The 25,833-nt window shown below is 44.1% G+C and overlaps 1 protein-coding gene across 1 annotated transcript in view; it reads right to left on the bottom strand.

Annotated features, from left to right (window-relative positions):
• LOC143172124 (small conductance calcium-activated potassium channel protein 2-like) overlaps positions 1 to 25,833 on the bottom strand; it is a 39,461-nt gene that overhangs the window by 894 nt on the left and 12,734 nt on the right.

Genomic DNA, 25,833 nt, shown 5'->3' with positions numbered 1-25,833 from the left:
GAGATTATAGCTTCAGTAGAACTATTCAAGCTTTCTTCAAACTTCAGGTACCAATATAGACCAATGCAGGCTGCAAAACCAGCCAAGAAACTACATAAAGACTCTAAAAGATAACTCATAGTGAAAAATCAGTGCAACTGTACCTCAACTACTAGCAATACCTGAACTAGCTGTTTTAAAGCTAGGTTGACCACGTCTAAATGAACTGGAGTCACACCTTCAAAAAACCAAAAATGAAAAGCAGAGGCCTGCAAACACCAGAGTAGCCTAGGCAGCCAGGTGAGGTCTATTAGCTGAAAATTAAATGCACATGTATGTAGGTCCTTGCAGAATCAAAGCCTTCAGTTTACCACCCAGGAACAAAAGTAATAAAACACTTCACACTGTTTAGTAAATGTTGTTCCTGAAGATTTACTAACTAAATACTTAATTGAACAATATTGGTCACTAGTAGAGAGTAGGGATATGCAAGGTAACTTTTCAAAAAAGGAAAATAATCCATAATGACAAAGAACATATAATCTCAGCAACAGGAGAAGACCTTCACACCACTTCACTTCTAGTCTGAATCTAGACAAGGCTGTTCAGTAAATATGTAATCGGAAATAAAAAACTTTTGCAGGATTTTTAAAATTAGATTATTCAAAAACTTAGAAGTAATTTAAGGGGTGAGAAGGTGAAATACACAAAGAATGTCCTTCTGAACGTAAGAAAAGTATTTCCAGCATGCTACACACCGTATACAGGGCCAAACAAGCAATTCCTCATCTGCATTGCTTTTTGTCCCTTTCCATCCGTCAGAAGTTTAGAAATGCAAGCCTGAACTCTCTGTATATGTCCTTTAGAGATCCAAAACCACATTCTACATCTTCCTCCCAACACATTCAGTTTGTCTTCCAGAAAATTGCTCCAGTTCTTTGTTTAAGAAAGTGATAACAATAAATTAACTTTATTGTAGTTGGAGTGACACTAAAAGAAAGAAAGAAGTTAACCACAGTAAGAAACAAACAAAACAAAAAAACCCTACCCAAATTCTTTTATTTTTGGACCTGATTTTTGCTCCTTCGTGTTCCTTCTCTTTATCTTCGGTATAGTACTTACCTCCACTGCAATACTATTAAAGCCAAAGAAACACAGTGTTGAATTAAGCTAAAGAAACACACTCAGTGAATGCAATGTATGCAACATGAGCACATACACTTTCTTTTACCTGTGGTCTTTCTGAAGACTTTGTATGCTAGATATAAAAATGAAATTCATACTGGTAGGAAGGCAAATCTATCTATCTATCTATTTATTACCAAAAGACAGCTGGTTTGCACTTAGCAAATGTACTATTTGATATAAAGGGCCAAACTTTCAAAATACAACGAGGCTCAAGTGCATTTGGTTCTTGTGATTAGCCTGTAAATACTGTCAGTCAGATCACACAAATGGTAAAACAGCTATAAAGAGGGCCAGGTATTGAGAGCACCCAGAATACAGATGTCCTGGTTTTGGCAGGGATAGAGTTAATTTCCTTCCTAGTAGCTGGTACAGTGCTGTGTTTTGGATTTAGGGTGAGAACAATGTTGATAACACACCGATGTTTTAGTTGTTGCTAGGTAGTGCTTACACTAGCCAAGGACTTTTCAGCTTCCCATGCTCTACCGACTGAGAAGGCTGGAGGTGCACAAGAAGCTGGGAGGGGGCACAGCCAGGACAGCTGACCCAAACTGGCCAAAGGGATATTCCATACCATGTGACGTCATGCTCAGTACATAAAGCTGGGGGAAGAAGGGGGGAGGGGAGGGGAGGGGAGGGGGAGGGGGAGGGGGGAAGGAGGGGAGGGGGAGGGGGAGGGGGAGGGGGAGGGGGAGGGGAGGGGGGAAGGAGGGGAGGGGGAGGGGGAGGGGGGAAGGAGGGGAGGGGGAGGGGGAGGGGGAAGGAGGGGGGAGGGGAGGGGGGGGAAGGAGGGGGGGGAAGGAGGGGGGGGGGAGGGGGAGGGGGGAAGGAGGGGAGGGGAGGGGAGGGGGGGAGGGAATGTTATGTTTGGAGTGATGGTGTTTGTCTTCCCAAGTAACCGTTACGCGTGATGGAGCCCTGCTTTCCTGGAGATGGCTGAACACCTGCCTGCCGATGGGAAGTAGTGAATGAATTCCTGGTTTTGCTTTGCTTGCGTGCGCGGCTTTTGCTTTACCTGTTAAACTGTCTTTATCTCAACCCATGAGTTTTCTCACTTTTACCCTTCCGATTCTCTCCCCCATCCCACCGGGGGGGGAGCGAGCGAGCGGCTGCGTGGTGCTTAGTTGCCGACTGAGATTAAACCACGACAACAGATTAATAGTAACCAGTTTAACTGAATATGAGATAGATAATATCAAATCCCTCAAATGTTGTGTGGTTTTCTGAAGGAAAGAATAAATGAATGACACAGCTGACCATTTCAGTTCTCAGATAAATATCAAACACATGTTAAATCAGCAGTGTTTTAAAATGTCTTTTAAAGTTGCAGAATATGCTGGAAAAGCAATGGTCTTTTGTCCTCCCTTTTTACCTACCGTCTTCACAGATTTCAATATGAATACTATATGCAGAAAGGCAATTCAAGAAAAATTATACCTTAAGTATTGATTCGATTCAAAAGATGAGAATAGAAGAATGTTGAGTTAAACTTAGACATCAAAATTTGATCTTACAATTTTCATAAAAGAAAATGATATTTAATCACTTTTTAAAAAACTTTAGGATATCATTATGAAAAATATACTTAAGAACATATTCAGTTGTCAGCAGAAGAAATCCTAATATGCTACAAAGAAAGAAGTTTCTCAGTAGTGCTAAGTGGAATGGGTTATGTTTGCAGGCACAGAAAATCCTTATCAACTTCCCTTGACTTTGGCTAAGCCAATTGCTTCTAAGAAAAATAATATTTGAAAGTGATAATGTCTTCAGTTGTCACATAATGAGATTTAGGAGGTGAAAACACAGAAGGTAGAAAGCACCAGAAGCCACAGAGGACCACAGATCCAGTACAAATATTCCTATTTTAAAAAATAGTAACATTTCAAAATCATATTTATGAGGTAAATTTCCATACAAATCCGTGTCTCTAAATTCAGTCCATGAAATACAGGAATATCAAATATTCTGGAACAAAATAGGCTGTGGATAACAAGTTGGGATGTACTGAAAATAGATAGAAATTAGTACAGGATTTCATGTACATTTTATATGCTTGCAATTATGCAACCTACTAAATGCAATTGTTAATTTTTAATTTGGAAAATGCAGTGGTATTTGCGTGTTCCTGCTTGCTTGGTTGTGTACTTTTACTATTCAGAAAGCAAGGAGGGAAAATGAATGAAGGCGAGAAAGAACAGCTGAACAGCACAATTTAAAGGGGGTGTGTGTATATTTTTTTATATTTTTATATATATATACACACCCTCTCAGCTGCTTTCAGTCAATTCTGTTATAATAACCATGCATTCATTTTATGATACTACTCCCCATTCGAATGGGGAATGGTGCTAGTAATAAAAAGAGAACAAGCTCTTCCTATAAAATCGAGTCCTGCAGCCTATGCAGAAGGCCAAACTCCAGTCAAGGTCAAAGATGTTATGCCTGCTCATAGCTTTCAAATTTCTTATTAATTATTAGTCTAACATTGAAATCTAATTTAAGTTCTTCATCGATGTTCTCTAAAGCTTCTTCAAATACAGAACTACCATCTACCTTTACTAAGCCTGCACCCTGTAAGACAAATTAAAAAAAGTTATTTTCATTTGAAATTATATAATGCATTTCCAACGTGTGGTATGTAACAATAAGACATGAATCTTAAACTATAAACAAACTTGATGTTTCTAACACCACACAGTATAAATGTAAAAATAGATAGCACATCATAGATATTAATGGGTTTTTCTGTATTTACATAACAATTTGTGTTAAATTCATATAACACCAGATTAGAAAAAGAGAAACAAATTCAGAGTAGACAGATTGCACACAACGACAACTTAGATCAGAGACTCCCTGAAGCTACTTAAAAGAAAAGTAGAGAAATTAATTTTGTAAATCATTAGTATATCAAAACAAATTCCTAGCAGGCTATCTGAGGATGCTGGTGAATGCAAAGTACAAGGAAATTGGCCAGTTTCTTTACAATCCCGGTAGAAGAACAAATGTGAAAACAGTATTGCTGCTCTGCTGTAAGGAATAAAAAGGAAGCGATAAACAATGATAAAGTAGCATCAGCTGTACTCCTTGAGGCATTCCTTGCAGAAGGAGAATCAACTGTACTCACAAAGGCATTGTGGCAATTGTTTAATTTAAAAATCCAAATTTTAAATGGTTAAATACTGGAGTTGCTTTACCCTTATAAAAGAACTGATGGAACTATGACACAGACTAGCAAAATATAGCCTCTGTGGCTGCTGTTCTACCAAATTTTTGACCAAACAGTTTTCTATAGCTTCTAGTCCCCAAAATATCACTTATGTAACTAAAAACAGCATTATAGTCCTCAGAGAGGAAGAAGGTATTAAGTACAAATGGTTGAAAATCATATGGTGGTTGGAGATAGACATCTCAAGCTTTTCCCTAACTAGGGGATGAAAAACACCACCTTCCATCATCAGAAGGCATATAATCAAATGGTCTATAAATTATCCAAAGGCCTGTCCTCGATCTTGGAGAGCCTGTAGGAATTCCTGAGGACTCTACATCCTGAATACAGTGCCACAGAGCAGAGAAGTTAGTAAGTTTAAGTCTTATATAAAGCCATGAGGCATCAAACACCTTCTGCATGCAAAGCACAGAAGGCAAAGAATAATGCTTTTCACAAAACTACATGAAAGCCTTGTTATCTTATATTTTCCAGAGTGTTTCCCGCATCCAGAGTTAAGACCAAATTTTCTAGTAGGTCATTAGAAATCAATCCACAAGATCTTGTGGATATAGCTATCTACACGAATGAAACATTCTTAGTGTGTTCAAATGGGGAAGTTAGACTATTCTATCATTCATATATGTATATTGCACATACACCCACCCCTAATTATAAAAATGCCAATTTAAAAGAATGATTGTAAAAGTCTGGTACTTAGTTTCATCATAAAAATGATTTTTTGCATAGTATATTTATTTAAATTTGGTATCTCTATGCAAAATGAGTTTTTCATGGTTATTGATATCTTGCTATACACACTGTGTATGTCAGTGCATGTAAAGAAAATTTCACGTTAATGTGTGCCGGTGGCTAAGTAGGCTTGAAATGCTTCCCTCAAAGACAGCATTAAATCTGACCATCTCAGGAAGAGATGTGTAACTGAGGCTCAGACTACTTATGGTCTTTGTGTACCATATTTTCCAATGTGCAGCATCAAAAACTGCACATTAAAATACACCTGAATAATATACATCATAGTTACTATGACAGGGCACACGCAGAGAGGAACATAGCCACAACCATTTCAATAAACATATATGTGTTACTCAACACACTTATCAGGTTTGTCCATGTCTTTTTTAACCTCTGTCCCTCAGATCATTATCAAAACACTAGCCCAAATACTCTATGAGATAACAAAGAAAGGACACGATCACATAAACTAACATAAGGTTAAATTCTGCCTCCCCATATTTTCCTTCTGTTCTAAATCAGATGCTGACAGTATTCTTTTTTGCTTTCTCTCTCCAAAGATATTCTGAGGCATTGCTCAATATTTTTAAATGCTACAGGCCAGACTTTCAGCTCTATCATTTGTCTCAAACAACTGTGAAATGGCTTAATCCCTGACAGCCTGTGGTGCCAAGGAACCATTACAACACTCAGCAATTGCTGGGACATATGGAATTTCTTTTCAGGTAGTTCTCCCTGTATGTATGTGCTTCAGGGACCCAAAGAGGGTGAGATGCTCCTAAAACTGCCATTCTTTCTTCCCAATAACCTTCTATGCATGTGATAGTGTCAAGAAGTGAAATCCAAGGACTCCAAGGAAGAGAAAAAAGGGATGTTCCTAGATATCCAGATTTCTTCCCCAGTGCTATAGAGAAGAAGAAACTCCTGAGAAAAGCATTATTAAAAAGATATTTCATGAGGCAATCTCCTACTTTAGTTTGGACTCTTGATGGAACAATCACACTCGAGCTTCCTCAGATTTTTAAACAATGGTGAGATATTTACTTATATGAATTTTTATGAGCCTTTGAACCAAATCAGAGGTCCAGAAATAGAAGCCCACCACTTGGGGTTACCATATTCATTTGAGATACTCATTAGACCCATCAGTGACTGAATTAAAGTTACTGAATAAGGAGTTCTTTCAAAGTCAGTGTCCACTAAAGGTATTTCTTCATTTAAATAATATGCTTCATTTAACACTTATTCTATTATATAATATATTCAGACCCCACTCCCTCCAGCAGGGTAAAACACAATGAGAATAAGCTCCTTAAGTTACAACATTTAGAAAACTTCCATCCAGCACCAACAGTTCCCAAAAGCTCCTGTGACTGGGGTTGACAGTCAAAAATGTTCTCCAAGCAGATGCAGAAGGAACATGACTTAGTAAAGCTCTGAATATAGCATAAGTGGAGGAAGATTAATACAGAAAGAACAGTTTAGGTAGGAGTCCTGTTCCTTTCCTTTGCACAAACACACAAAACGGGAAAATGGGACCAGTGCACTAAAGAAGTATTTTTAGTGTTTTATACTATGTATTGTTCTGTTATTTAAAAAAGTAAAGAATAAAAAAGAAAAGGAAATGTATGTTATTACATAACAGATATGTTTACTAGTAAATAGACGGGGTGACCCAGAGCAATCCAGAGTAGCTGCTCCATACAATTGATAGAGGTGGAATGAAAAACATACATAGTTTTAAAACCATACTGTTGTTCCCAGGAATCTAAGGACAGAGCAGGTTATTTGCCTGTAGCAAATCTTTACAAAACATTCCACCAGCTAAGATAACTTAAATACAACTTGTTTAGAACCCGACTTCCATCTGCTGACACTCCACACTACCCACTACCCCTACAGAGTGAGCCTGTTCTGGATCACTCTCACTGCTGAGAGTGCAGCTGGACATTAGCTATGCCAGCTTTATTACACCTGAAAGGGAAAGTGGCAAAGAAATATTGAATGGATTGCTTAGGTTCCCTTTGCACCTTCACAAATACGAACAACAAATGACCACATTGAAAAAATTAGTACAGTACTAAAATATTTCCAAAACAAAAACAACTCTTTAAAAACCTTTTCTGGTCTTGCAGGTGGTCTGCTATAACTAGTGCGCTGTCGTGGTTTAACCTCAGTCGGCAACGAAGCACCACGCAGCCGCTCGCTCACTCCCCCCGCCCCCCAGTGGGATGGGGGAGAGAATTGGAAGAGCACAAGTGAGAAAAACTCGTGGGTTGAGATAAAAACAGCTCAACAATTAAAATAAAATGATGGTAATAATAATATGATAATAATAATAATACACAAAGCAAGTGATGCACAGCACAATTGCTCACCACCCGCCGACCGATGCCCAGCCAGTCCCCGAGCAGCGGTCCCCCCCGGCCAGCTTTCCCCAGTTTATGTACTGAGCATGACGTCACATGGTATGGAATGTCCCTTTGGCCAGTTTGGGTCAGCTGTCCCGGCTGTGCCCCCTCCCAGCTTCTTGTGCACCTCCAGCCTTCTCAGTCAGTAGAGCATGGGAAACTAAAAAGTCCTTGGCTAGTGTAAGCATTACCTAGCAACAACTAAAACATCGGTGCGTTATCAACTTTGTTCTCATCCTAAATCCAAAACACAGCCCTGTACCAGCTACTAGGAAGGAAATTAACTCTGTCCCTGCCGAAACCAGGACAATATCCACCCCTTATTCTATACCATCTGCGTCATGCTCAAGTCTCATATTTTCCAGTACATTTTCATTAATCACCACCCCCCTTTTTTTCTATATATACACACACACACACACACACACACACACAGAGATATCATTCCCTTAGTCTGTGGGCCATCCCTCTAAAACGTTCGGTGAGTTCATTTAGTCCGTGACTTCGGGCTCCATCTGTCCTAATAATCTTCCAGGCCAGGAAAGATGGAGATGGTATGTGGTGTTGGATTGTTTCATGTTGAAGTCAGTTCTGGTACCATCATCACTGTGCTTTGCTTGGTTTCACTGAAGTTATTCTTCATTAGTCTGGGTGATTCTTATTGTAATAACATTAGTATGGCATATAATATTATTAGTATGATTAGTATATCTGTGTATTATTAGCATAACTATTATAACTATAATTAGTACTTAACATCACATAATTCAGATCATTGGCTATTCTCACCCAAAATCAAATCCCTTTGAGGTACACATCGGACTTCCCCATCCTTCCGCATTATCCACCAAGTGCACCCAGGTCCTTGAGCAAAAGCAATCCCACGGATGGGTCTGCCTCTGCCCGAGGCAGGAATAACCCAAACTGTTTTCCCCAGCATATTTTCTTTCATGTGCACTACAGGGACTTTATTCCCATCTACAGTACGTAAAAGTTCTGACTGGGCAGGGCCAGCTCGATTGGCAGATCCCCGAGTGTTGACTAACCAGGTGGCCTTTGCTAAATGCGTATCCCAATGTTTGAATGTCCCGCCACCCATTGCTCTCAGCATAGTCTTTAACAGTCCATTGTATCGTTCAATTTTCCCGGAGGCTGGTGCATGATAGGAGATGTGATATACCCACTCAATGCCGTGCTCTTTGGCCCAGGTGTCCATGAGGTTGTTTCGGAAATGAGTCCCGTTGTCTGACTCAATTCTTTCTGGGGTGCCATGTCGCCATAGGACTTGCTTTTCAAGGCCCAGGATAGTGTTCCGGGCAGTGGCATGGGGCACGGGATATGTTTCCAGCCATCCGGTGGTTGCCTCCACCATTGTAAGCACGTGGCGCTTGCCTTGGCGGGTTTGTGGGAGTGTGATATAATCGATCTGCCAGGCCTCCCCATATTTATATTTCAGCCATCGTCCTCCATACCAGACGGGCTATAACCGCTTGGCTTGCTTGATTGCAGCGCATGTTTCGCATTCATGGATAACCTGCGCAATGTAGTGCGTGGTCAAGTCCACCCCTCGATCACGAGCCCATCTGTATGTTGCATCTCTTCCTTGATGGCACCCTGAGGTGCCATGGGCCCACCGAGCTATAAACAATTCACCCTTATGTTGCCAGTCCAGATCCACCTGAGCCACTTCAATCTTAGCAGCCTGATCCACCTGCTGGTTGTTTTGATGTTCTTCAGTGGCCCGACTCTTAGGTATGTGAGCATCTACGTGACGGACTTTTACAACCAGGTTCTCCACCCGGGCAGCAATATCTTGCCACAATGCGGCAGCCCAGATGGGTTTGCCTCTGCGCTGCCAGTTGCTCTGCTTCCATTGCTGCAACCACGCCCACAGGGCATTTGCCACCATCCATGAGTCAGTACAGAGACAGAGCACTGGCCACTTCTCTCGGTCAGCAATGTCTAAAGCCAGCTGGATGGCCTTTACTTCTGCAAATTGGCTCGATTCACCTTCTCCTTCAGCAGTTTCTGCCACTTGTCGCATAGGACTCCATACAGCAGCTTTCCACCTCCGATGCTTTCCCACAATATGACAGGACCCATCGGTGAACAGGGCATATGGCTTCTCATTTTCTGGTAGTTCATTATACATTGGGGCCTCCTCAGCACGCGTCACCTCCTCCTCTGGCGATATTCCAAAATCTTTGCCCTCTGGCCAATCCATGATCACTTCCAGGATTCCTGGGCGACTGGGGTTTCCTATTCGAGCCCGTTGTGTGATCAGTGCGACCCATTTACTCCACGTAGCATCAGTTGCATGATGTGTACAGGGGACCCTCCCTCTGAACATCCAGCCCAGCACCGGCAGTCGGGGTGCCAGGAGGAGCTGTGCTTCAGTGCCGATCACTTCCGAAGCATCTCGAACCCCTTCATAGGCTGCTAATATCTCTTTTTCAGTTGGAGTATAGCGGGCCTCGGATCCTCTGTATCCCCGACTCCAAAACCCTAGGGGTCGACCTCGAGTCTCCCCTGGTGCTTTCTGCCAGAGGCTCCAGGTAGGGCCGTTCTCCCCGGCTGTGGTGTAGAACACATTTTTTACATCTTGCCCTGGCTGGACTGGCCCCAGGGCTACTGCATGAACTATCTCCTCTTTAATTTGTTCAAAAGCTTGTCGTTGCTCAGGGCCCCATTTGAAATCGTTCTTCTTTCGGGTCACTTGATAGAGAGGGTTTACAATCAGACTGTAATTTGGAATATGCATTCTCCAAAAACCCACGACGCCTAAGAAAGCTTGTGTTTCCTTTTTGCTAGTTGGTGGTGTCGTGGTTTAATCTCAGTCAGCAATTAAGCACCACGCAGCCGCTCGCTCACTCCCCCCAACCCGGTGGGATGGGGGAGAGAATTGGAAGAGCACAAGTTAGAAAGACTCGTGGGTTGAGATAAAAACAGTTTAATAATTGAAATAAAATGATAATAATAATATGATAATAATAATAATAATACACAAAACAAGTGATGCACAGCACAATTGCTCACCACCCGCTGACCGATGCCCAGCCAGTCCCCGAGCAGCGGCCCCCCCGGCCAGCTTTTCCCAGTTTATGTACTGAGCATGACGTCACATGGTATGGAATGTCCCTTTGGCCAGTTTGGCTGTGCCCCCTCCCAGCTTCTTGTGCACCTCCAGCCTCCTCAGTCAGTAGAGCATGGGAAGCTGAAAAGTCCTTGGCTAGTGTAAGCATTACCTAGCAACAACTAAAACATGGGTGTGTTATCAACTTTGTTCTCATCCTAAATCCAAAACACTGTACCAGCTACTAGAAAGGAAATTAACTCTATCCCTGCCGAAACCAGGACAATATCCACCCCTTATTCTATACCATTTGCATCATGCTCAAGTCTCACATTTTCCAGTACATTTTCATTAATCACCACCCCCTTTTATATATATATATACACACATACACAGATATCATTCCCTTCATCTGTGGGCCATCCCTCTAAAATGTTCGGTGAGTTCATTTAGTCCATGACTTCAGGCTCCATCTGTCATAATAATCTTTCAGGGCAGGAAAAAATGGAGATGGTATGTGGTGTTGGATTGTTTCAGGTTGAAGTCAGTTCTGGTACCATCATCACTGTGCTTTGCTTGGTTTCACTGAAGTTATTCTTCATTAATCTGGGTGATTCTTATTATAATAACATTAGTATGGCATATAATATTATTAGTATTATTAGTATATCTGTGTATTATTAGTATAACTATTATAACTATAATTAGTACTTAACATCACATAATTCAGATCATTGGCTATTCTCACCCAAAATCAAATCCCCTTGAGGCACACATCGGACTTCCCCATCCTTCCGCATTATCCACCAAGTGCACCCAGGTCCTTGAGCAAAAGCAATCCCACGGATGGGTCTGCCTCTGCCCGAGGCAGGAATAACCCAGACTGTCTTCCCCAGCATATTTTTTATGGGCACTACAGGGACTTTATTCCCATCTACAGTACGTAAAAGTTCTGACTGGGCAGGGCCTGCTCGATTGGCAGATCCCCGAGTGTTGACTAACCAGGTGGCCTTTGCTAAATGCGTATCCCAATGTTTGAACGTCCCACCACCCATTGCTCTCAGCGTAGTCTTTAACAGTCCATTGTATCGTTCAATTTTCCCGGAGGCTGGTGCATGATAGGGGATGTGATACACCCACTCAATGCCGTGCTCTTTGGCCCAGGTGTCTATGAGGTTGTTTCGGAAATGAGTCCCATTGTCTGACTCAATTCTTTCTGGGGTGCCATGTCGCCATAGGACTTGCTTTTCAAGGCCCAGGATAGTGTTCCGGGCAGTGGCATGGGGTACGGGATATGTTTCCAGCCATCCGGTGGTTGCCTCCACCATTGTAAGCACGTGGCGCTTGCCTTGGCGGGTTTGTGGGAGTGTGATATAATCGATCTGCCAGGCCTCCCCATATTTATATTTCAACCATCGTCCTCCATACCAAAAAGGCTTTAACCGTTTGGCTTGCTTGATTGCAGCACATGTTTCGCATTCATGGATAACCTGGGCTATAGTGTCCATGGTCAAGTCCACCCCTCGATCACGAGCCCATCTGTATGTTGCATCTCTTCCTTGGTGACCTGAGGTGTCATGGGCCCACCGAGCTAGAAATAATTCACCCTTATGTTGCCAGTCCAGATCCACCTGAGCCACTTCAATCTTAGCAGCCTGATCCACCTGCTGGTTGTTTTGATGTTCTTCAGTGGCCCGACTCTTGGGTACGTGAGCATCTACGTGACGGACTTTTACAACCAGGTTCTCCACCCGGGCAGCAATATCTTGCCACAATGCGGCAGCCCAGATGGGTTTGCCTCTGCGCTGCCAGTTGCTCTGCTTCCATTGCTGCAACCACCCCCACAGGGCATTTGCCACCATCCATGAGTCAGTATAGAGATAGAGCACTGGCCACTTTTCTCGATCAGCAATGTCTAAAGCCAGCTGGATGGCCTTTACTTCTGCAAATTGGCTTGATTCACCTTCTCCTTCAGCCGTTTCTACAACTTGTCGCATAGGACTCCATACAGCAGCTTTCCACCTCCGATGCTTTCCCACAAGACGACAGGACCCATCAGTGAACAGGGCATATTGCTTCTCATTTTCTGGTAGTTCATTATACATTGGGGCCTCCTCAGCACGCGTTACCTCCTCCTCTGGCAATATTCCAAAATCTTTGCCCTCTGGCCAATCCATGATCACTTCCAGAATTCCTGGGCGACTGGGGTTTCCTATTCGAGCCCGTTGTGTGATTAGTGCGACCCACTTACTCCATGTAGCATCAGTTGCATGATGTGTACAGGGGACCCTCCCTCTGAACATCCAGCCCAGCACCGGCAGTCGGGGTGCCAGGAGGAGCTGTGCTTCAGTGCCGATCACTTCTGAAGCAGCTCGAACCCCTTCATAGGCTGCTAATATCTCTTTTTCAGTTGGAGTATAGCGGGCCTCGGATCGTCTGTATCCCCGACTCCAAAACCCTAGGGGTCGACCTCGAGTCTCCCCTGGTGCTTTCTGCCAGAGGCTCCAGGTAGGGCCATTCTCCCCGGCTGCGGTATAGAGCACATTTTTTACATCTTGCCCTGCCCGGACTGGCCCCAGGGCTACTGCATGAACTATCTCCCGTTTAATTTGTTCAAAAGCTTGTCGTTGCTCAGGGCCCCATTTGAAATCGTTCTTCTTCCGGGTCACTTGATAGAGAGGGTTTACAATCAGACCGTAATTTGGAATGTGCATTCTCCAAAAACCCACCACGCCTAAGAAAGCTTGTGTTTCTTTTTTGCTAGTTGGTGGAGACATGGCTGTTATTTTGTTGATCACATCTATTGGGATCTGACGACGTCCATCTTGCCATTTTATTCCTAAAAACTGGATCTCCTGTGCAGGTCCCTTGACCTTACTTTGTTTTATGGCAAAACCGGCCTTCAGCAGGATTTGGACTATTTCCTTCCCTTTTTCAAAAACTTCTCCTGCTGTGTTGCCCCACACGATGATATCATCAATGTATTGCAGGTGTTCTGGAGCTCCACCCTGTTCTAATGCAGTCTGGATCAGTCCATGGCAAATGGTAGGGCTGTGTTTCCACCCCTGGGGCAGTCGGTTCCAGGTGTACTGAACGCCCCTCCAAGTGAAAGCAAACTGTGGCCTGCACTCTGCTGCCAAAGGGATTGAGAAAAATGCATTAGCAATATCAATTGTGGCATACCACTTGGCTGCCTTTGATTCCAATTCATATTGAAGTTCTAGCATGTCTGGCACAGCAGCACTCAGCGGTGGCGTGACTTCATTTAGGCCACGATAGTCTACTGTTAGTCTCCACTCTCCATTAGACTTCCGCACTGGCCATATGGGACTGTTAAAGGGTGAGTGGGTCTTGCTGATCACTCCTTGGCTCTCCAGTCGACGAATCAGCTCATGAATGGGAATCAGGGAGTCTCGGTTGGTGCGATATTGCCGCCGGTGCACTGTGGTGGTAGCGATTGGCACTTGTTGGTCTTCGACCTTCAGCAACCCCACAACAGAAGGGTCCTCCGAGAGACCAGGCAAGGTGGACAGCTGTTTAATCTCCTCCGTCTCCAAGGCAGCTATACCAAAAGCCCACCTGTACCCTTTTGGGTCCTTGAAATACCCTCTCCTGAGGTAGTCTATGCCAAGGATGCACGGAGCCTCTGGGCCAGTCACAATGGGGTGCTTCTGCCACCCATTCCCCGTTAGACTCACTTCGACTTCCAATACAGATAGCTGTTGGGATCCCCCCGTCACCCCAGAAATATAGATGGGTTCTGTTCCTATATATCTTGATGGCATTAGGGTACACTGTGCACCAGTGTCTACCAGAGCCTTATACTTCTGTGGGTCTGATGTGCCAGGCCACCGAATCCACACAGTCCAGTAAACCCGGTTGTCCCTTTCCTCCCCCTGGCTGGAGGCAGGGCCCCTCTAATCCTCATCACAGTACTCGTTTCTCATTTCTTGTACGTATGAGTCAGAAGTTTCTTTATTAAGATCAAGAGTAAGATCAGCCCTTCTACTCTCTCTGGGGAACTGCCCGCTGGAAACTGGAGCAGCAATTTTCCTGGAAGAACCTCTTTCTGTGATTGTTTTCCCTTGTAATTCACGTACCCGTGCCCCTAGGGCTGCAGTAGGTTTCCCATCCCACTTCCTCATGTCCTCTCCGTGGTCACGCAGGTAAAACCATAGGGTGCCCCGTGGTGTGTATCCTTTATATTCTCTCTCTTGAGCAAAAGAACGCTTACTTCTAATAGCCGAGATACTGGTCCGTATAGGTGAGGAGTAGGACCTATCCTCTCTGAGTTGCTGGATCTCCCGGGACAGTTTTTCGGACAGTTTCTCCACAGCCGAGACGATGGAGGAAGAAAGACTTTCCTCGTATTGCCGGAGTTGACTAGCCAATTCATCCACTGTTTGTTCCTCTCCATCTTTCCAGGTTATCACTGCCAATGAATTGGCGTATGACGATGGTGCGCTCCTTATAAACTTCCGCCACATGGGTCGTGTGCACTTGACTTCGTCTGGATCTTTGGATAGTTGTTCATTGTTCAGGTCATCATAAATCACCTCCAGCACAGCTAATTCTCTCAGAAACTGGATACCCTTCTCCATGGTGGCCCACTTGCTTGGGCGACATATGACATCTTCCTTAAAGGGATACCTTTCCTTCACGCTTGACAAGAGTCGCCTCCAAAGGCTGAGGATACGTGTCCCTTTTCCAATTGCTTTGTCAATGCCCCCTTCCCTAGAAAGGGATCCCAGCTGCTTGGCTTCCCTACCCTCTAATTCCAGGCTACTGGCCCCATTATCCCAGCATCGGAGCAGCCAGGTGACAATATGCTCACCTGGACGGCGGCTGAAATCTTTTCGTATATCTCGCAGCTCACTCAGGGATAGAGATCGGGTGGTCACTGTCTCGTTTATGAGTTCTTCCTCTTCCTCCTCCCCGATCAGCGGCCGGCTTTCCTCCTCCCGTTCTCGTGATGGTCCTTCTCTAGGGTCATCTGTCTCGTATACTTCTTCCTCCGGTTCCCTTTTAGAAGAAGCTTCTTCCTCCCTTACTAAACGAGCTGACTTCCGCTTCCAAGATTTCTTCTTGTGTACAGGGGCGACTGATACTGGCACAGGCTCGTTCTTTGGTTCAGCCACAGGGCGTGTTGCTGGGGTTGGAGTGGCCGCAGTGCAAGTGCATGTCACCGGAGTCTGAGTGGCCGCAGGGCCTGTTGCTGGGGTTGGAGTGGCCGCAGTGCATGTCGCTGGGGTTGGAGTGGCCGCAGTGCATGTCGCCGGGGTTGGAGTGGCCGCAGTGCAAGTGCATGTCACCGGAGTCTGAGTGGCCGCAGGGCCTGTTGCTGGGGTTGGAGTGGCCGCAGTGCAAGTGCATGTCACCGGAGTCTGAGTGGCCGCAGGGCCTGTTGCCGGGGTTGGAGTGGCCGCAGTGCATGTCGCCGGGGTTGGAGTGGCCGCAGGGCCTGTCGCCGGGGTCTGAGTGGCCGCAGGGCCTGTCGCCGGGGTCTGAGTGGCCGCAGAGCCTGTCGCCGGGGTTGGAGTGGCCGCAGTGCATGTCACCGGGGTTGGAGTGGCCGCAGGGCCTGTCGCCGGGGTTGGAGTGGCCACAGGGCCTGTCGTCGGGGTCTGAGTGGCCGCAGAGCCTGTCGCCGGGGTTGGAGTGGCCGTAGTGCGTGTTGCCCGGGTTTGAGTGGCTGCACGGCCTGTTGCCCGGGTCTGAGTGGCCGCAGTGCGTGTCGTTTTACTGTCAGAGCCAGAGACCTTCTCTTCCCTTTGAGGGTACTGAATGGTGTTGAACAGGGCTCGGTAGGCATGGGCCAGGCCCCAGCACGTTGCAATGAGTTGCATCTCTCTAGAGTTGCCAGGGTGACAGCATACTTTTTCCAAATATTCTACTAACTTTTCAGGATTCTGCACTTGCTCAGGAGTGAAGTTCCAAAACACTGGGGGTGCCCATTGGCCTAGGTACTTGCCCATCTTGTCCCACACACCCTGCCACTCATAATTATTCAGCCTTGGGGCAGATCTCTGGATGATATTCTTAAATTGCTTACCAACTTTAGACAAAACCGAAACAATATTCCCAAGAAGTATTAATAGAAGTATCTTAACTGCCCAAGGATGCTCAAAATACTGAAAAATTACTGTAATGAAGGAGGAAACATCATAGAAGAAGGTAGTGACACTGCCATTCTGTATTTCCTCCGTAAAAAAACTCTCAGAAAAGTTACTGCAATTGCTAGTTGTCTCCACGATATGGTATCCATGTTACAGTAACGGCTTCATTGCGAAGTTTACATACCACAGAAACGTCAAGGTCAATGTTCTAAAAACAAACCTCACAAGCGAGACATTACTATTCACTGCAGACCACAGCAAACTGCAAAACCCAACACCAATCTTTAACATGTACAGCAGGAAAAAGAGCGCGATGCAGATTATACAAATCAATATCGAGAACAGAGAAACCAACATTGTGACCCTCAACTATTAACAGATATAAGTTCCTTAATACACTCCGGTTAATCTGTTATTATCTCAAACCCTTCGTGCCCCACGTTGGGCGCCAAAAAGGACTGTCGTGGTTTAATCTCAGTCAGCAATTAAGCACCACGCAGCCGCTCGCTCACTCCCCCCCACCCGGTGGGATGGGGGAGAGAATTGGAAGAGCACAAGTTAGAAAGACTCGTGGGTTGAGATAAAAACAGTTTAATAATTGAAATAAAATGATAATAATAATATGATAATAATAATAATAATACACAAAACAAGTGATGCACAGCACAATTGCTCACCACCCGCTGACCGATGCCCAGCCAGTCCCCGAGCAGCGGCCCCCCCGGCCAGCTTTTCCCAGTTTATGTACTGAGCATGACGTCACATGGTATGGAATGTCCCTTTGGCCAGTTTGGCTGTGCCCCCTCCCAGCTTCTTGTGCACCTCCAGCCTCCTCAGTCAGTAGAGCATGGGAAGCTGAAAAGTCCTTGGCTAGTGTAAGCATTACCTAGCAACAACTAAAACATGGGTGTGTTATCAACTTTGTTCTCATCCTAAATGCAAAACACTGTACCAGCTACTAGAAAGGAAATTAACTCTATCCCTGCCGAAACCAGGACAGGTAGAGACATGGCTGTTATTTTGTTGATCACATCCATTGGGATCTGACGACGTCCATCTTGCCATTTTATTCCTAAAAATTGGATCTCCTGTGCAGGTCCCTTGACCTCACTTTGCTTTATGGCAAAACCGGCCTTCAGCAGGATTTGGACTATTTCCTTCCCTTTTTCAAAAACTTCTCCTGCTGTGTTGCCCCACACGATGATGTCATCAATGTATTGCAGATGTTCTGGAGCCTCACCCTGTTCCAGTGCAGTCTGGATCAGTCCATGGCAAATGGTGGGGCTGTGTTTCCACCCCTGGGGCAGTCGGTTCCAGGTGTACTGGACGCCCCTCCAAGTGAAAGCAAACTGTGGCCTGCACTCTGCTGCCAAAGGGCTTGAGAAGAACGCATTAGCGATATCAGTTGTGGCATACCACTTGGCTGCCTTTGACTCCAGTTCGTACTGAAGTTCTAGCATGTCTGGCACGGCAGCACTCAGCGGTGGCGTGACTTCATTTAGGCCACGATAGTCTACTGTCAGTCTCCACTCTCCATTAGACTTCCGCACTGGCCACATGGGACTGTTAAAGGGTGAGCGAGTCTTGCTGATCACTCCTTGGCTCTCCAGTCGATGAATCAGCTCATGAATGGGAATCAAGGAGTCTCGGTTGGTGCGATATTGCCGCCGGTGCACCGTGGTGGTAGCGATTGGCACCTGTTGGTCTTCGACCTTCAGCAACCCCACAACAGAGGGGTCCTCCGAGAGACCGGGCAAGGTGGACAGCTGTTTAATTTCTTCCGTCTCCAAGGCAGCTATACCAAAGGGCCACCGGTACCCTTTTGGGTCCTTGAAACACCCTCTCCTGAGGTAGTCTATGCCAAGGATGCACGGAGCCTCTGGGCCAGTCACAATGGGGTGCTTCTGCCACCCATTCCCCGTTAGACTTACTTCGGCTTCCAATACAGTTAGCTGTTGGGATCCCCCCGTCACCCCAGAAATACAGATGGGTTCTGCCCCTATATAGCTTGATGGCATTAGGGTACACTGTGCACCCGTGTCCACTAGAGCCTTATACTCCTGTGGGTGCGATGTGCCAGGCCACCGAATCCACACAGTCCAGTAAACCTGGTTGTCCTTTTCCTCCCCCGGCTGGAGGCAGGGCCCCTCTAGTCCTCATCACAGTACTCATTTCTCATTTCTTGTACGTACGAGTCAGAAGTTTCTTCATTAAGATCAGAAGTGAGATCAGCCCTTCTACTCTCTCTGGGGAACTGCCCGCTGGAAACTGGAGCAGCAATTTTCCTGGGAGAACCCCTTTCTGTGATTGTTTTCCCTTGCAGTTCACGTACCCGTGCCCCTAGGGCTGAGGTAGGTTTCCCATCCCACTTCCTCATGTCCTCTCCGTGGTCACGCAGGTAAAACCATAGGGTGCCCCGTGGTGTGTACCCTTTATATTCTCTCTCGAGCAAAAGAACGCTGACTCCTAATAGCCGAGATACTGGTCCGTACAGGTGGGGAGTAGGACCTATCCTCTCTGAGTTGCTGGAACTCCCAGGACAGTTTTTCCACAGCCGAGATGAGGGAGGAAGAGAGAATTTCCTCATATTGCCGGAGTTGACTAGCCAATTCATCCACTGTTTGTTCCTCTCCATCTTTCCAGGTCATCACTGCCAATGAGTTGGCGTATGACGATGGTGAGCTCCTTATAAACTTCCGCCACATGGGTCATGTGCATTTGGCTTCATCTGGATCTTTGGATAGCTGTTCATTGTCCAGGTCACCATAAATCACCTCCAGCACAGCTAATTCTCTCAGAAACTGGATACCCTTCTCCATGGTGGCCCACTTGCCTGGGCGACTTATGACATCTTCCTTGAAGGGATACCTTTCCTTCACGCTTGACAAGAGTCGCCTCCAAAGGCTGAGGACTCGTGTCCCTTTTCCAATCGCTTTGTCAATGCCCCCTTCCCTGGAAAGGGATCCCAGCTGCTTGGCTTCCCTACCCTCTAATTCCAGGCTACTGGCCCCATTATCCCAGCATCGGAGCAGCCAGGTGACACTATGCTCGCCTGGACGGCGGCTGAAATCTTTTCGTGTATCTCGCAGCTCACTCAAGGATAGAGATCGGGTGGTCACTGCCTTGTTTATGAGTTCTTCCTCTTCTTCCTCCCCGATCAGCGACCGGCTCTCCTCCTCCTGTTCTCATGATGGCCCTTCTCCAGGGTCGTCTGTCTCGTACACTTCTTCCTCCAGCCCCCTTTTAGAAGAAGCTACATCCTCCCTCTACTAAACTAGCCGACTTCCGCTTCCAAGATTTCTTCTTGTGTACAGGGGCGACTGATACCGGCACAAGCTGGTTCTTTGGTTCAGCCGCAGGGCCTGTTGCCGGGGTCTGAGTAGCCACAGTGCCTGTCACCGGGGTCTGAATGGCCGCAGGGCCTGTTGCCGGAGTCTGAGTAGCTGCAGTGCATGTCGCCGGGGTCTGAGTGTTCGCGCGGCCTGTTGCTGGGGTCTGAGTAGCCGTAGAGCATGTTGCTGGGGTCGGAGTGGCCGCAGAGCATGTCACCGGGGTCTGAGTGGCTGCATGGCGTGTCGCTGGGGTCGGAGTGGCTGCAGGGCGTGTTGCCCGGGTCTGAGTGGCCGCAGTGATTGTCGTTTTACTGTCAGAGCCAGAGACCTTCTCTTCCCTTTGAGGGTACTGAATAGTGTTGAACAGGGCTCGGTAGGCATGGGCCAGGCCCCAGCACGTTGCAATGATCTGCATCTCTCTGGAGTTGCCAGGGTGACGGCATACTTTGTCCAAATATTCTACTAACTTTTCAGGATTCTGCACTTGCTCAGGGGTGAAGTTCCAAAACCCTGGGGGTGCCCATTGGCCTAGGTACTTGCCCATCTTGTCCCACACACCCTGCCACTCATGACTATGGAATCCCCATCCCTCGAGGTATTTAAAAGACGAGTAGATGAGGCACTTAGGGACATGGTTTAGTGGGCATGGTGGTGTTGGGTCGACGGTTGGACTCGATGATCTTAGAGGTCTTTTCCAACCTCAATGATTCTATGATTCTATGATTCTATACTAGGAAGGAAATTAACTCTATCCCTGCCGAAACCAGGACATGCACTAATCTTAGCAGTACTGGGATAGAAACATTAGTCAGATTCCAGATTTGGGAATTAATTTAGTTTTGCACTGAAGCAGCAATTCCAAGACTGTGTATGAAGAACATAGTGCATCTTCCCACAAAATATCAGTACTTTTATACAGAACTAATTTTAGAATGCATCTTGTAAGAAACCTAGTGCTCTCTGTCATATTTTTCCCCATTTCAAGTATCTCAGAAATAAAGTAACTCTAATTCTACAATATTCTTGTGGAAGTAAAATTCACTGAGGAGAAGTATCTACATTTCAGTATTTTTATGTTGTTAATTTTAAATTATCATTTTACAGTTCTTGATTTAGGATTTGTTTTTCTTCATTCATCACAAAAATGAATTTGTTCTACAGATCACTGCATGAAGAACTGCCATCTCCCAACACGGCTGCCATCAGCCGCTGTTCCCAATGTGAGAGAAGCCTTACTCTCTTCAGGGAAGATCAGCTTCATTACTACTGGGAAAACTAGAACCAATTAAAAAAAGGATATATTCACTGAAGAAATTGGCAATATTTTTGCAAGGGAATAGGGGAAAGGAAGAAATACTGAATCTGAAGCTAGATAAAATGAGCTAATTTATTCATTCTGCCAAAGGAGTACACCTGTGACTCTAGACTTAAGAACATCTTTTTAAGGAAAGATAAACCTGATGTCCTGATAAACTTCTAACAGCCTCACTAAAAAATGCTCGGAACAAGGGTGCATTTGAATGGACAATGCTAGGTATTGTCAGGCCAACCATTCAGTGGCCTGACCATTAGATACAACCTCCTCCTATGTCCTAAGGGAGGCTGTTGGAAACAAGCATCTTCTACATTTAACTTCAATGCAAAAGGCCTCAGATCCTTTCAGCCACTGTTCATTAGATGCTTGACCAATGTTAAAGGATTTTCTATCCTGCCTTCTGTGTCTTATGCATTACAGTGCTGCTTTTCAGAGACAGTGGGCACCTGTAACTTTTCCTGGGTCAACATGTTCTGCAGATATAATCTATTCAAAAATGTACTGAATGGAAATAAAACTAAATATTTATCAAATAAAACTCCTAAAGTGATAATTTAACAGTTATGATGTCTCTAGATTTCTTATAATCAGCATGCTTTTCTGTTGTATGGAATGTGTATTAAGCTTCACTGGTACAAGGTAATTTTCAAGCCTATACATGAAGCTACTGTATCCTGGACCAAAACTGGCACGTGATGAGATTTGTTGTCGCCTGATCCAAGGCCTATTAAAATAAACAGAAAAATTTCAGTACTTTTCAACAGGTTTTAGATCAGAATAAAATTATCACTCGAGGTTTATTTATTGATTTTCACCTGTTATTCAACAGACTTGCTTTCTGTTCTCTTAATCTTCATTTGTTTTTGCAGCAGCCATCTTAGCTGATGATTCAGCGTACTTAAGCAAAGGCAAGCTAGACTTTTGTTTCTTTTGGCATGGAGTCAACAGAAGAAGAAAGACAATGAGATAAACATGTACCACCACAGTGAAGGCAAAAGGATTACATAGATATAAACAATTTTGCCTGCAGAATACCCATTAGTGCTTGTGATGGGAAACTGTAAGGGAGTTTAACTTCATATTTCTTAGGGAATGCAGGATTTTTTCTGAAGAACTTTCCAATAAGATAATTAAAGCCCCATAAGCAGTGTTTATTAGTATCATGCATTATGGAATTTATTTGCACAATAAATAAGTCAAGAAATGTATTTATTAACATCCACTTATGTTTCCTAGTACTGCCTGTTCCATTTCTTCAAGTTTTCAGGAGACAGGGAAAAGGAGAAAAGACTCTTGAGTCTTCAGCAAGATATTTGGGCTCACATGTGTGATAGTTTTCCATAATGTTAACGAAGACTGAAAATGTTTCATTCCAAATCCATCAGTATCACGTGATTTTCCCACCACTTCAGAACAATCTAGGGACTGAGGGTGCTTTCTCCCTGGAGACCTGGAAAGTGATGGACTGAATTCTAAAAATGAACTCTGCTGTGACAACAATGGCTTAACCTTAACTTTGACGTTTGCATGACTTTCCATAGGAGTTCTACTTGAGCATGAACTGACAGTCCAATTTATAAGTGTTTAGAAATCTCAATTCACATACAAAAAATGAAGATTTCTATTCATTTCTGCCAAATATCAACAATTTTCATTTTTCTGTATGAGTGAGAGCATCTATATCGAGGAAAGAGGGAGAAGAGGTTCAGATTCAGTCCAGAAGAACACAGATTACCATTATTCAAGAAAAGCAATAGAAGGGCAACATTTATTTACAGAAGGGATACCCTAAGTAGTCCAGCACCAAAGCAAAAGTATCCCAGTGGACATAGTCCTCCTACCCTGTGACAGCCATCTTTCAAGAAATACCAGGCTGTGACAGAATACCCAAGAAAGGGGATTAAAGGCATCTTATTAGCAACCTTAGAGAATTTTGGTTTTAATCCTTTGTTTTGAGTAATATAAGGAAGTGCCAGTAAAACTTCAGGAACATTTAAAAAGCATTTCTATCTCCAGCAGTACAAGAGAGAGACAGAGAGGTCTACTTTCTCAGTAAAAGTAGAAAAAAAATGCAGCTTTACCATGTGAACTGTTATCAAAAAGTTTCTTAACTTCCATCTGATTATTAATCTAACAGCAAATTGCATTAGGGAAATGTGGAATGGAACAATAAGTTGTCTAGAAACAACAATTTTAGTCACGTTGTATGCTGCTATTTTAATTATGTAAAATATCATGAAGTAACAAACTGTTTATGCATGAAGTGGGCAATTTATACATTGTAAATTATTATGATAATCGGATGATACTATCTTCTTAGCTCTTCCCTCCTCCACCTCTTCGAAAGTGTATTTCTCAACTGGAACAGTAGTCGGAGAAATACCTGTTCTAGGCTGGGATAACAATGAGCTACATTTTTCCTACCGGTCTTCCAAACTGAATCAACAACCACACAAGCTTAGAGAGCGAGTAATGAATATTTCATAATCTCCCAAGTGTGATGTTTTTAACAACATTACAAGCATGACAACAATGAACCAAAAGGAGAATACACAGATTTGGGGTTGTCACCATACTTGGCTCCAACATCATTACTGTTGTTCATCTGGCTTTTTTCCTGGGAGAGGGAGGGAGGTGAAGGAAGCATTGTTTGTGTTTTTATCCTCTTTTCTGGAAATGATAATGTAGGCTAAGAATTATCATTTAAAACTACCTGGTTTAATTTGATTGTTGTTATAGTCTTAACATTGTCACATTTAATAAATATAATAGCTCCTGAATAACAGGATAACTAATACATTAACTAATAATAATAATACATAATAACACTAATAACTAATAATACAGAATAACTAATAATAACACTAATTGTACTTATACTTATTATTATACTAATAATAACACTCATAGCACAACACTCATAATACAGAATAACTAATACACTGCAATCACTGAAAACCTGTTTGAAGAAAGCATTTTAACATTCCCAATATTTCACAAAACTGCACAGCAGCCAAACAGTTATTTTTGTCTAAATACTGCAGCTATGCCATTCTGGAGACTTTGGTCTGTCAAATGCAGAGCTGTTTCATAGAATACAAAAATGAATCTGTTTTGCTAATAGGTTTAGAATGCAAGGCTAAAAATATGTCGAAAGTTATGCATGTGCCGTCAGGCAGCAGGAGAACTCACCTGGCTGTGCTGCGGGAGGGAAGCTGGGGAGGCTGGCAGCCGCCCTCCCCGCAGCACAGGTTGCTCTGAGCCAAGCCCAGCCCAGCCAAGGGCGCCCCGGATAATGTGCAAGGTGCGGAGCTGTCTGCGGTGCTGAAAAGGAGGCGGAGGACACACACCCCACCCCACCCCACCCCTTATATACTGAAGGTGCTCCTGTTCCTCTACCGCTTACAAACTAAAAAAGAAAAAAAGAAGAAAACAAAAAAAGGAAAAAAAAAAAAGCCCATTTATCTCACATCCATATAATATTCTTGTAAAGAATCCCTATAAGTCTTCTTAAATCTCCCTTCCAACTCCCTTAAAATAGGATGTTCAGCAGGTCTGGGACAAGCAAACTCAGTTTGGTTTAACTGACGAGTTGACTGTTTTCAAAACAGTCAGGTTTTGAATAGGCAAGGTCATTTAAATGGACAGACTACAGTCACCTGCTATACTGTTAGGCACTACCATAGAGTTGCTTGCAGCATGGCTGTTCAGACTTCCTACCAAGAAATCAAGGGCACAGACTACTGAAGAAAAAAGCAGCAGCTGATTTTGGTCAGCAGACATTTTATGTCACCAGGTGCTTCTAAATATTAAATCTGCAAGCACTACTAATTGCTAAACTTTCATCTTATTTCCCAACATATTTTAGTTCATGTTTTGCAGGAAAAATCTATTTTTCTTTCAGGTAGGTTTGCTTCTATCAGACTATGAAACATACCACACTGCAAGCAAAATACATTGCCATTCTGTTCTGTACAACAAAATTTATTGTCTTGATGTATTCCTGCAAATTTACACTATACTTGCTGATAAAGTCTAAGTACCTTTCAGAGAAGAATAAGAAAGGAATGATCAAAGTTGAACAAGATCAGCAAACAGCTGGTGCTCCAGGACACAATCAACCATCTATGGGCATGATTCTACAGACCTGATTCAAGAAATATTCCACTGCACATTGCAGGATATTTGCCTGAATTAAAGGCAAATATTCCTTCAGAAAACAGTCAGTTTTAAAGATTATTTTAAAATCGTTACATTATCGGGCTTACGCAGTATTTTCTTTCACTTGGAGTAGGTTCTGTACATTTCTAAGCTTAAGTATTTTAAGGATACTTCTTGTTTTCAGAGTTAAGGTGTCACATAAATTTAGCACCATAGATGGATGTAAATATTTCTCTGTGTGTTTTTCATCTTATTTTTTAAAAAGTCAAGTGTGCGTATATAAACATACTGTGCCTA

The sequence above is a fragment of the Aptenodytes patagonicus genome, chromosome W (assembly GCF_965638725.1).
Source record: "Aptenodytes patagonicus chromosome W, bAptPat1.pri.cur, whole genome shotgun sequence".
Taxonomy (NCBI): Eukaryota; Metazoa; Chordata; class Aves; order Sphenisciformes; family Spheniscidae; genus Aptenodytes; species Aptenodytes patagonicus.
Note: the sequence above shows the minus strand (reverse complement) of the source record. Positions and strands in the feature narration are given on the sequence as shown.